This window comes from Felis catus, chromosome B4, assembly GCF_018350175.1.
Source record: "Felis catus isolate Fca126 chromosome B4, F.catus_Fca126_mat1.0, whole genome shotgun sequence".
Classification (NCBI taxonomy): Eukaryota; Metazoa; Chordata; class Mammalia; order Carnivora; family Felidae; genus Felis; species Felis catus.
The window spans coordinates 137,562,503-137,572,185 of record NC_058374.1 but is presented as its reverse complement, the minus strand read 5'-3'; the positions used below and the strand labels follow the sequence as shown (position 1 = coordinate 137,572,185).

At 48.5% G+C, this 9,683-nt stretch overlaps 2 long non-coding RNA genes across 2 annotated transcripts; both read left to right on the top strand.

Moving 5' to 3' along the window:
• The first annotated feature begins 187 nt into the window (after positions 1-187).
• Positions 188-4,595, top strand: LOC102899874. Its single transcript, XR_002160170.3, has 3 exons — positions 188-367; positions 1,606-1,808; positions 4,536-4,595. It is a non-coding gene; the product is annotated as an uncharacterized LOC102899874 (long non-coding RNA).
• A 59-nt stretch (positions 4,596-4,654) lies between these two features.
• Positions 4,655-8,083, top strand: LOC123386770. Its single transcript, XR_006601187.1, has 2 exons — positions 4,655-4,716; positions 6,137-8,083. It is a non-coding gene; the product is annotated as an uncharacterized LOC123386770 (long non-coding RNA).
• The last annotated feature ends 1,600 nt before the right edge of the window (positions 8,084-9,683 follow it).

The following is a 9,683-nucleotide window of genomic DNA, read 5'->3' as shown; positions in this document are numbered from 1 at the left end:
GCAGCACCTCCCTCCGCGGGCGCTGGAACGACGCGCGGCGCAGGCGCCCAGCTGCTAGGAAACCGTCGCCGGGAGGAGCGCGCCCGTCTCACGCATGCGCGCGCATGCGTGCATTCACGCACGCGCGGGCCTCGGCCGGGGGAGCCGGCGCCGGCGGCGGGAGTTTGCTCGCGGTGGTCACGTGTCGGCGGGGGGGGGGGGGGGAACGCGTCTGAGGCGCGGGTGTCGCGCGGGTCTGTGCTGTCGGGTGAAGTGGCTCTGCCAGGCTCTCCGGACCGCACGGTCAGGCAGTGAGCGTGACCGGGGCACGGGGTGTTCCGTGCGAGGCGCCGCGGGACTGCGAAGAGACAGGCGGCGGTCGGGAAACGTGAGTGGATTTGGGATGCCCGGCGCCGCCTCCTGTCCCCAGAGCGCTGGCCCAGGCGACCCTGCTCTGATGGCGGCGACGTCCGTCCCTGGCCGCTCAGGGCAGGGAGGCCTGGGACTGCGGAGCGCGGAGCACCGGCCTCGGTCGTGGATGAGAAGAAAAAAAAAAAAAAAAAAACGGATCTACTTGGACACCTGGCTCGTATTTGCTTCCCGCAGCGGGTGCCCCGGAGGCGAAGTAACTTGCTTAAAATCGGGCCACTGGTGAGGGCCAACGAAGAGGCGGTGCGCAGACGCGATGTTACACTGCGCAACTAATGCATCCGTCCCTGCGCTCTTGTCGGAATACTACCGCCTAGCCCTTCCAGGTGTTTCTTCGGTGCAGGGCTTCGTGTAGTGGAGGATTAGGTTACGCCGCACGGAGCAGCGCGTCTGCCCCTGCCTCTTGGGGGTCACGAGACTTGCCAGCCACGGACACCCCGGGAGTCACTCGCGAGAATTAACTATTTAGGAAGCTTGCTTCAGAAAAGGAACATTCCTAGAGCGATGGTTCTTAACCTTTTCGGTGGGGGAGGGGTTTATGGCTGTTGAGCATTTGAAAACCTAAAGGTTTGTGCATCCGTGCTCGTAGAGGACAAGTTCGCATACGATTTCCCGTGCGTGGGAGCCCTCCCTAAAAGCCCATCCTCGGACCACTGTGTTAGGGACTCCTTATCCAGCTCGATTGCACACACAAGGGTTAAAGAAAGGTGGTCCCTCGGGCGCCTAGGTGGCTCCGCTTTTGAGTTCAGCTCGGGTCATGATCTCCAGCCCCGCCATCGCCATCGGGCTCTGTGCGGACAGCTCAGAGCCTGGAGCCTGCTTCAGATTCTGTCCCCCCACTCTCTCTGCCCCTCCCCCACTCGCATTCCGTCTCACTCAATAAACATTTTTTAAAAATTAAAACAAAAAAACAGTGGTCCCTGCGTTGGGCATTTAAAAGAAAGCCTGATGTATTCCCTGCCCATACGGTGACTTCCCCTAGGAATCCAAAAAGGTAGATGTTGCCAGATGTTTGGTTTTCCCCCTGAGGATAGATAATGAAAAAAATGTCCAGCCAGGAAACTGGATTAGTTGTTGCCTGACTTTGTCTCACTGTCCTTGTTAATTGTATGTGTAACTAGTCCAAGAACGTTGACTAATCATGTGTCATCGCGTGGGCCTTAATGCTGTGCTCATTAATGGTTTTGTTTTTATCAGTTTTTGCAGTACAGCTCCTTCTGGGTGATACGTGACTTATCAGAGCTATCCGTTTGGTTAGTGCCGGAACCCAGGTCTCACTTCAGCCTGACGTCCCATTCCACAAGCCCTTTCAACAACTGTTGAACAGCTGCCTATGTTGGGGACTCCACAGATGTTTGGTGCCGAGCCAAGTGGCCACTCGTGTCTGCCGTCTGTCCCAGGTCAGCCTTCCTATTCTTTACAGGGACTGTCCTAGACTCTCCTCACTTAGACCTTTCCAGCCACCTTCCTCCCTGTTCCACCTGCCAACCCCCAGTCTCACCTCACTTCATCTGTAGTTGGGTTGTAGGCACCCAACCAGTTACTAAAAGAACGAACCCATCTGTTTCCTTATTGAGAGAAATATTATCCCAGACTTTCCTGATCTGATCAGCAGCTTGTGAGTCTTCGTATTTGGTTCCATGTGAAGCTCATTCATCCCAAAATGTCTCTAGTGCCTATTTATTTATTTATTTATTTATTTATTTATTTAATGTTTTTATTTATTTTTGAGACAGAGACAGAGCAGGAGCAGGGGAGGGGCAGAGAGAGAGGGAGACACAGAATCCAAAGCAGGCTCTGGGCTCCGAGCTGTCAGCACAGAGCCCGATGCGGGGCTCAAACCCACGGACTGTGAGATCGTGACCTGAGCCGAAGCCGGACGCTTAACTGACTGAGCCACCCAGGCGCCCCTCTAGTGCCTATTTAAAAAAAAAAAAAAGATGGGCTGCCTGGGTGGCTCAGTCGGTTAAGCCTCCGACTTCGGCTCAGGTCACGATCTCGCGGTCCATGAGTTCGAGCCTCATGTCAGGCTCTGGGCTGATGGCTCAGAGCCTGGAGCCTGCTTCAGATTCTGTGTCTCCCTCTCTCTCTGCCCCTCCCCAGTTCATGCTCTCTCTCTGTCCCAAAAATAAATAAACGTTAAAAAAAAAAATTAAAAAAAAAAAAAAGAGAGAGAGAGACTGTGCGAGTGGGGGAGGGGTAGAGAGTGAGAATCCCAAGCAGGCTCCTTGCTGCTGGAGCTGACCCCGACTCCAGGCTCGAACCCACAAAGCCACGAGATCATGACCTGAGCCGAAACCCAGAGTTGGATGCTTAACTGACTGAGCCCCCCAGATCCCCCTCTAGTGCCTTCCTGTAAATTGAACGGTAATTGTTAACGTGAAAGTAAAAAGGCTAGATTACTTGCTGTGTAATATCTGGGTTGTTACCACATAAGAGACAGCTTAGGTAAGTAGGGGTAGCCTTTTGCGCAGGTACAGGTGACCCTTGAACAACGCAGACTTGAACCGTACGGGTCCACTTAGGTGTGGAGTTTTTTCAATAAATACAGTATAGTACTGTATTTTTCTCATGACTTTCTTAACACTTCTGTCTAGCTTATGCTAAGAATACAGTGTACAATGCGGATACAAGCTCTGTCAATGGTTAATTGACTATGATTTGAGTAAGACTTCCAGTCAACAGTGGTTCGGTTTTGGGGGAGTCAAAAGTTATACTTGGATTTTTGACAGGGGAGGCTGTCAGTGACCCTTACTCCCGTGTTCAGGGATCAACTGTATTTACCATTGAAATGTAGCGAGTTAAAATCACAACTTTTATTCTGGAAATAATACAAAAGTTTTCTTGTGAGGCGAAGCAAAATAGTACATTTACTTCTTTTTTTTTTTTTTTGAATGATGATTTCCAGATTTTCTTTTTTTTTTTTAATTTTTTTTTCAACGTTTTTTATTTATTTTTGGGACAGAGAGAGACAGAGCATGAACGGGGGAGGGGCAGAGAGAGAGGGAGACACAGAACCGGAAACAGGCTCCAGGCTCCGAGCCATCAGCCCAGAGCCTGACGCGGGGCTCGAACTCACGGACCAGACCGCGAGATCGTGACCTGGCTGAAGTCAGAGGCTTAACCGACTGCACCACCCAGGTGCCCCTATATTTACTTCTTAATTGCGAATTGTAGTGTGAGGTGATGGATGCCTTTCTAATGCAAATAAAAAGATTTATGCATTTAATAGCACTTTGGCTGACTTGCACATTATGTGTTAAAATCCCCTGCTTACTGAAATGACAGCGTTGAACTGGCTATAACTCAGGAGAATAGAGGCAGTTTGCACACAGACCTCTATCTCCATTGAATTTGGCTGCATCCATTTAGTGAAGGTCTTTGGGAAATTTATGAAATAGTTCTCCAAAGGTGTTAGACAGTATTTCTGAAATCCCTTTCACTTTGCTTAACCACCGAGGATTTTTATGGTTGCCCAGGCTGGGTTACTTTCTTATGTTCAGTTAATAAATACCCACACCTGTTGGTTTACCTGCTTCACCTAATTCAAAACGAGTTCATTTAGTCCTGCCTTTGTGCTGCTTGAGTTCCACTAGCGGACAGGAACCGCCACTGGGTCGGCTTCACACTGTGATCAAGTCATTAACGTCGTGGACAATTGAAGTCTAGTTTAACCCGGTGAAGAAAATTGCAAGATAAGATCTGTTGAATGGCCGCTGTGTCCTGGCCTCTGGTTCAGGTAGACTTGAACTTTGAGATTGGAATCATTCTCTATTAGGACGTAACAGAAAGCGCGGTTCAACGGGAAGCCTACAGGGCCACTCTGCTCCCGATGTTACGGAGTTCACATATGAGATGTTGTACCGTCAGCCCCGCAGTGGGGCTGCTGGTGTGGAGTAGGGCTGCAGAAGTTCCCGACTAATAGAAGCCACCACCTCCTTTGTATCTGCAATGGCCTATTCATTTATTTTTAAGGAGGCTTCATGCCCCGTGCAGAGCCCAATGTGGGGGCTTAAGCTCACAACCCTGAGATCCAGACCTGAGCGGAGATCAAGAATCTGATACTTAAGCGACTGAGGCACCCAGGTGCCCCTGCAGTGACCTCTTTATTATTTTTTTAATTTTAGAGAGCATCCAAGCGGGAGAGAGGAGCAGAGAGAGAGAGAGAGAGAGAGAGAGAGAGAGAGAGAATCCCAAGCAGGCTCCACACTCATCACGGAGCCTTCCACGGGGCTTGATCTCACGACCGCAAGATCATGACCTGAGCTGAAATCAAGAGCCTGATGCTCAACCGACCAAGCCGCCCAGGTGCTCTTTAAATCTAGAAATGACCTCTTAAAATCTAGAAATGTACTTGCACTTTTGTCTTTTATTTTGGGCCATTTGTCGAAGAGAATTTGTGCCCCGTCCTGGAGTATCTTTTATCTAAAGAAAAAGGGGAAAAGAGGTTAGAACAAACTGGTAGAGAGCAGGCAGTGCCGAAAAGAATATCACGTGCTGCTTTCCTCATCCCATTCTTTGGTTCCCAAGGAGGGTGACTGAGTATTGATAAAACGATATCCACAGTCAGGAGGAGGTAGGTGCTAAAGGCAGCAGAATGAAGAATTTGGGGTCGTTATCCCCAGACCATAGAGCATGGAATTCTTAAATGATTGTGCCCCCAAACTCCATAGTTCTTAGAAGATACGCATTTCCCCTGACTCGTCTGAGATCCAGAAATCCACAGGGCGATGTGTCTCCAACAGACACTCCCCAAGAGCTTTGTTTCCTCCCATGCTGCTTCTTGCCTGAACTTGAAGCTACTGGGAGCCCTCCTCCTTTAGTTGTTGGGAAGGCAGAGGCTATCCAAAGTGAGAGAGGAAAGGGAGATGAATAAAATCCGGAGACGAAGAACGTGAGCTCTGGCATTAATTGCCTCTTGATTCCCGAGCAGGCTGCTTGCCAGCTGGATGGCCTTGGACAAGCTATTGAACTCTTGGACAAGAGCTCACTCAGTTTCCTCATCTGTAAATTGAAGGTAGTAATAATACCTTCATTAAGTTGTAAGGATTGAATGGGAAGGTTTTAAATTGTTTTTTTCTTTTTTTTTTAAATGCTTATTTTACTCTCGAAAGAGAGAGGGTGTGTGGGTGCAAGTGGGGGAGGGGCAGAGGGAGACAAAGGATCCGAAGCAGGTTCTGCTCTGACAGCAGAGAGCCCATTGTAGGGATTGAGCTCATCATGAGATCATGACCTTTGCCAAAGCTGGATGCTTAACTGACTGACCCATCCAGACACCCCTAAATTATTTTTTCTAATGGGATTCTTGTTTTAAAAGATTTTAGTTACAAAACAATAGTTTCCTTTTACTAATCAAAAATGTACCATTCAGAGGTTTTGGCTTCCACACCATAACTAATGTAATTCACCAGGTTCTTACGATTCGAGCTGAAAGCAAAGAACTGTGATGTTTTAACTCGAGTAGTTTTATTGTTAGATTTATGATTTCCAGTAGGCTTTTGGAACGTTGCCCAAGGGCCGGAGACTCCCTATCCCCCTTTATAGATACTAGACTAGATCTTTCAATGTCGACACGTTTGGTTTCGTAACAAAAAAATATCAATGATTAAACTGGGATTTAGCTGGATTCTCAAGACTTTGAGCAGTGCCTGACTTGCTTCGTCCTAGAGATTCCACTCCCATCGGGTGCTCCCAACATGTCACAGCTTTTGTGTTTTTCACATTTCAGACGTCAGTACAAAAAGATTAAGACAAACTGCTACATCTTGTACAGCTGTTACTTATTTTCTCGTGAGGCTTTACGGTCTCTGAAAAAGCAGTAGTGGTATTTCGCATGTTTAAAAAAATGCTCAAAATACCGTGAATTGTATAGAGTAGCCTATCGTATCACGTTTCTGGGAACAAAATTTTGCCAACAAGAATTAAAAGAATGAAAGAAAACCGTCAGGAGATATCGTGGCCCAATGATGGCAGAGGCAAAAATTGTTCTGGGCTCTGAAATGGGAGAGATCCCCACAGAGGGCGTGATGAAGGACGCGTTCGCAGCACTGGGGCTGAGTGGCCTCCAAGGTGAGTGGGTTTCGCGTACGTGGAAAGGGGGCAGAGGTGGCGACGGAACGGTGAAGTGACTAAGGTGCCCGAGTCTTCGAGACAAAGCCAGAGAGAGGCCGCACAAGAGCACGTCCGCCACGTCTTTGCAGAGATCCGGCTTGCTTCCATCCCCCGCCATGTCTAACGTGTTTGGAATAAGACGCTTTTCTCCTTTCTGGTCGCTGGTGCCTCTGAGTGATCAACAGTGTGGAGGTTTGCTGAGCGCAGGCGCTTTCCTAGATGCAGCCGAGGATGGTGCCTGGCCTGCCTCTGAGGACTCTTCGGAATAACGAGATGCAAACGTGCTCTCTGTGAGACTTGTCCTCAACCAGCCCACAGTCTTCCTGCACCGGGTCTGTCGTGGCGCCTCCAAGTTGACGTGCTTGGATCCTTCATCTGTTTTTGTGGCTCGCCCTCTCTCATTCTTGGCCTTCTTTCTGCCTGTCCACCTGCCACCCCTGCCACATACTTTTTCTCCGAGTCTGTGGCTTTCGGGGACTCTTCTGGTAAGGAGGAGGAGAGGGATAGATGCATATGCGTTTAGCAGTGAACAAATAAATGCCTGCACGTGATGTAACTGCCATGTGACCTAAGGTCGCATCACGTGGAGTATAGTACTTGAAACAAGGGAGGTGGTCTCTTCTGACTCTTGAGTAGGCACGAGGCGAGGCGGCATAGAGGGTAGAGGTTAAGAATACAGGGCTCTGGAGACAGGCTGCCTACATTTCAGTACCAGCTTTCATTTCCTAACTTGGTGGCCTTGAGCAACATACTTAACTTCCATGTCTGTTTCCTCATTTCCAATATGGGGAATAGTAATAGTAATCTTGTCTAATGGAGTTGTTGACATTAAATTGCACTTCTGTAATCAAAGTGCTTAGAAGGGAGCCTGGCACATAAGTACTCCATGGAAGTTGGTTTTTACAGTTGTCGGTTCCGGGAAGCATTCTTTAAAGAAGCGTGCAGACGCAGTGTGGCCGACTTCGAGGATGTGACTGTGGGGGTAAGGGGACAGGCCATGCGATCTAAGTGAAGGCCGCAGGAATCAGGGAGGCCGAGACTAGAAAAGAAAACTCAAGAGGATGTACGGTTTTTTTTCAGAGATCTGTGGAAGTCTCCTCTTGTGTTTGTCATCTGTCACAGTGTGTATGGCCCCAAAGTGATGGCCTTTGTAATAGTCTTGGAGGAGGTGAAGGAGTCAGGGGGGATAGGGGTGACAGGTGTATTTCCATGATCACGTCAGAGTCCAGATTCCAGTTCTGTCCTCACCACGTTTGACCTGCAGCTTTACTCACATCTTTGGTAGCTCAGTTTATTGATCTGTAAAATGGAAATAATAAAGACTTGTGCTGTTTTGATGGAAAGAGGTGACAGGGATGCTAGCGGTTTGTAGTGGGGCAGAAGGGTACCTGCAGGTGTCCGAGATCTGGCCCTCAGCCTGGCAGGTGTAAGCTTCTGTTAGTAACTTGCCCACAGGCGATTTTGGCGACAGACTGATGCTAATTTCTCTCTTTCAGCGCTGGAGTAGTGGCCCCCAAAAGATGTATCCATGGTCCTCGTTTCCAAATAAAGTAGCATTTACAAATCCCTGGGGTTAAGACTTGCTGTCTTGGGGTGCCTGGGTGTGGCTCAGTCGGTTAAGTGTCCAGCTTCGGCTCAGGTCATGATCTCACAGTTTGTGAGTTCGAGCCCCGCGTCGGGCTCTGTGCTGACGGCTCAGAGCCTGGAGCCTGCTTCGGATTCTGTGTCTCCCTCTCTCTCTGCCCCTCCCCACTCATGCTCTGTCTCTCTGTCTTAAAAATAAATAAAACATTAAAAAAAAAAAAAAAGACTTGTTGTCTTTGAGTGGCTGTTGTTCAAGCTGCTGTGATGGACCGAGGAAACAGAACATATCCCCCTCTTAGGTGTTTATGTTGATATTTCCTAATACATCCTGTGGATCAATATTCAACCATACAAAAGGAGATACAGAGAATAATGTCTTATCTCTTGATCTCAAAGGGGGTTATGTGGATATATCTCCTTTCTGATCATTCATTTAGCTGTACCCTTATGATTTATAAACTTTTCTCTGTATATCAAACTTTGATTTAAAAATTTTACCTACTGGGGCGCCTGGGTGGCTCAGTTGGTTAGGCGGCCGACTTCGGCTCAGGTCATGATCTCACAGCCCGTGAGTTCGAGCCCCGCGTCGGGCTCTGTGCTGACAGCTCAGAGCCTGGAGCCTGCGTGTCCGGGCTCTGTGCTGACAGCTCAGAGCCTGGAGCCTGCTTCGGATTCTGTGTCTCCCTCTCTCTGACCCTCCCCCGTTCATGCTCTGTCTCTCTCTGTCTCAAAAATAAATAAACGTTAAAAAAAAAAAATTAAAAAAAATAAATAAAATAAAAATAAAAATTTTACCTACTGAAAACCCTAAAACATCTTTCCATCCCTGAATTTTCTCTTGTGATTTCCTCACCTGAATGTCTTTCCCTCTTCTCTGCTTATTCCAAATTCGTCTTCATCTGTCAAAGCCCACCTCACCTCCTTTCCTGAGCGCTCTGCCTTTTTTTTTTTTTTTTTTTTTACTTACAGTTCTGTTATTCATTTATTCATGTATGCCTTCATTCGTCCATTCAATGGCATTTATCACGATGGGATTAAATATGAGACTTGGCCAGGCCCAGGTGATACCTTTGCTGTCAGGGGGAGTGGGAGTCGGCCAGGAACAGACAAGGAAGCAGAGATGGTCTTTCCTGGCTGGCTCTGCTGAGTGCCCCAGCTTTTGAGGAGTCCCCACTCAGAATCCCACAGCTGTATCGATCTGCTCCATAGCATCTTTATCTGCGGCGTGATGGCATTTCAAATAAGAGTGTGTATGGTGGGAGTGTGAACACGTGGCCGTAGAGCCTCCCCATGTACATTGAAGATCCTAGAGCAGTGGGTTTCAGCTTCATGGTCCCTTGTTCTCCAGAGGCTTTAAAGATGTGGTAATGGGTCTAGTCAGCTTAAGACAACCAGGGACATTGCTGGGGTTGCAAATGAGTGAGATGGGGTCCCTGTTGACAGGGATTCAGAATCTAGGGGGAGGATGCAGTCACAACCACAAAATGGCGATACGATATGCTAAGTGCGACGATGCAGACACTGTGTGTGTGTGTGTGGGGGGGGAGCATACACTTCAGCACATGTGACACTCCAGAAGG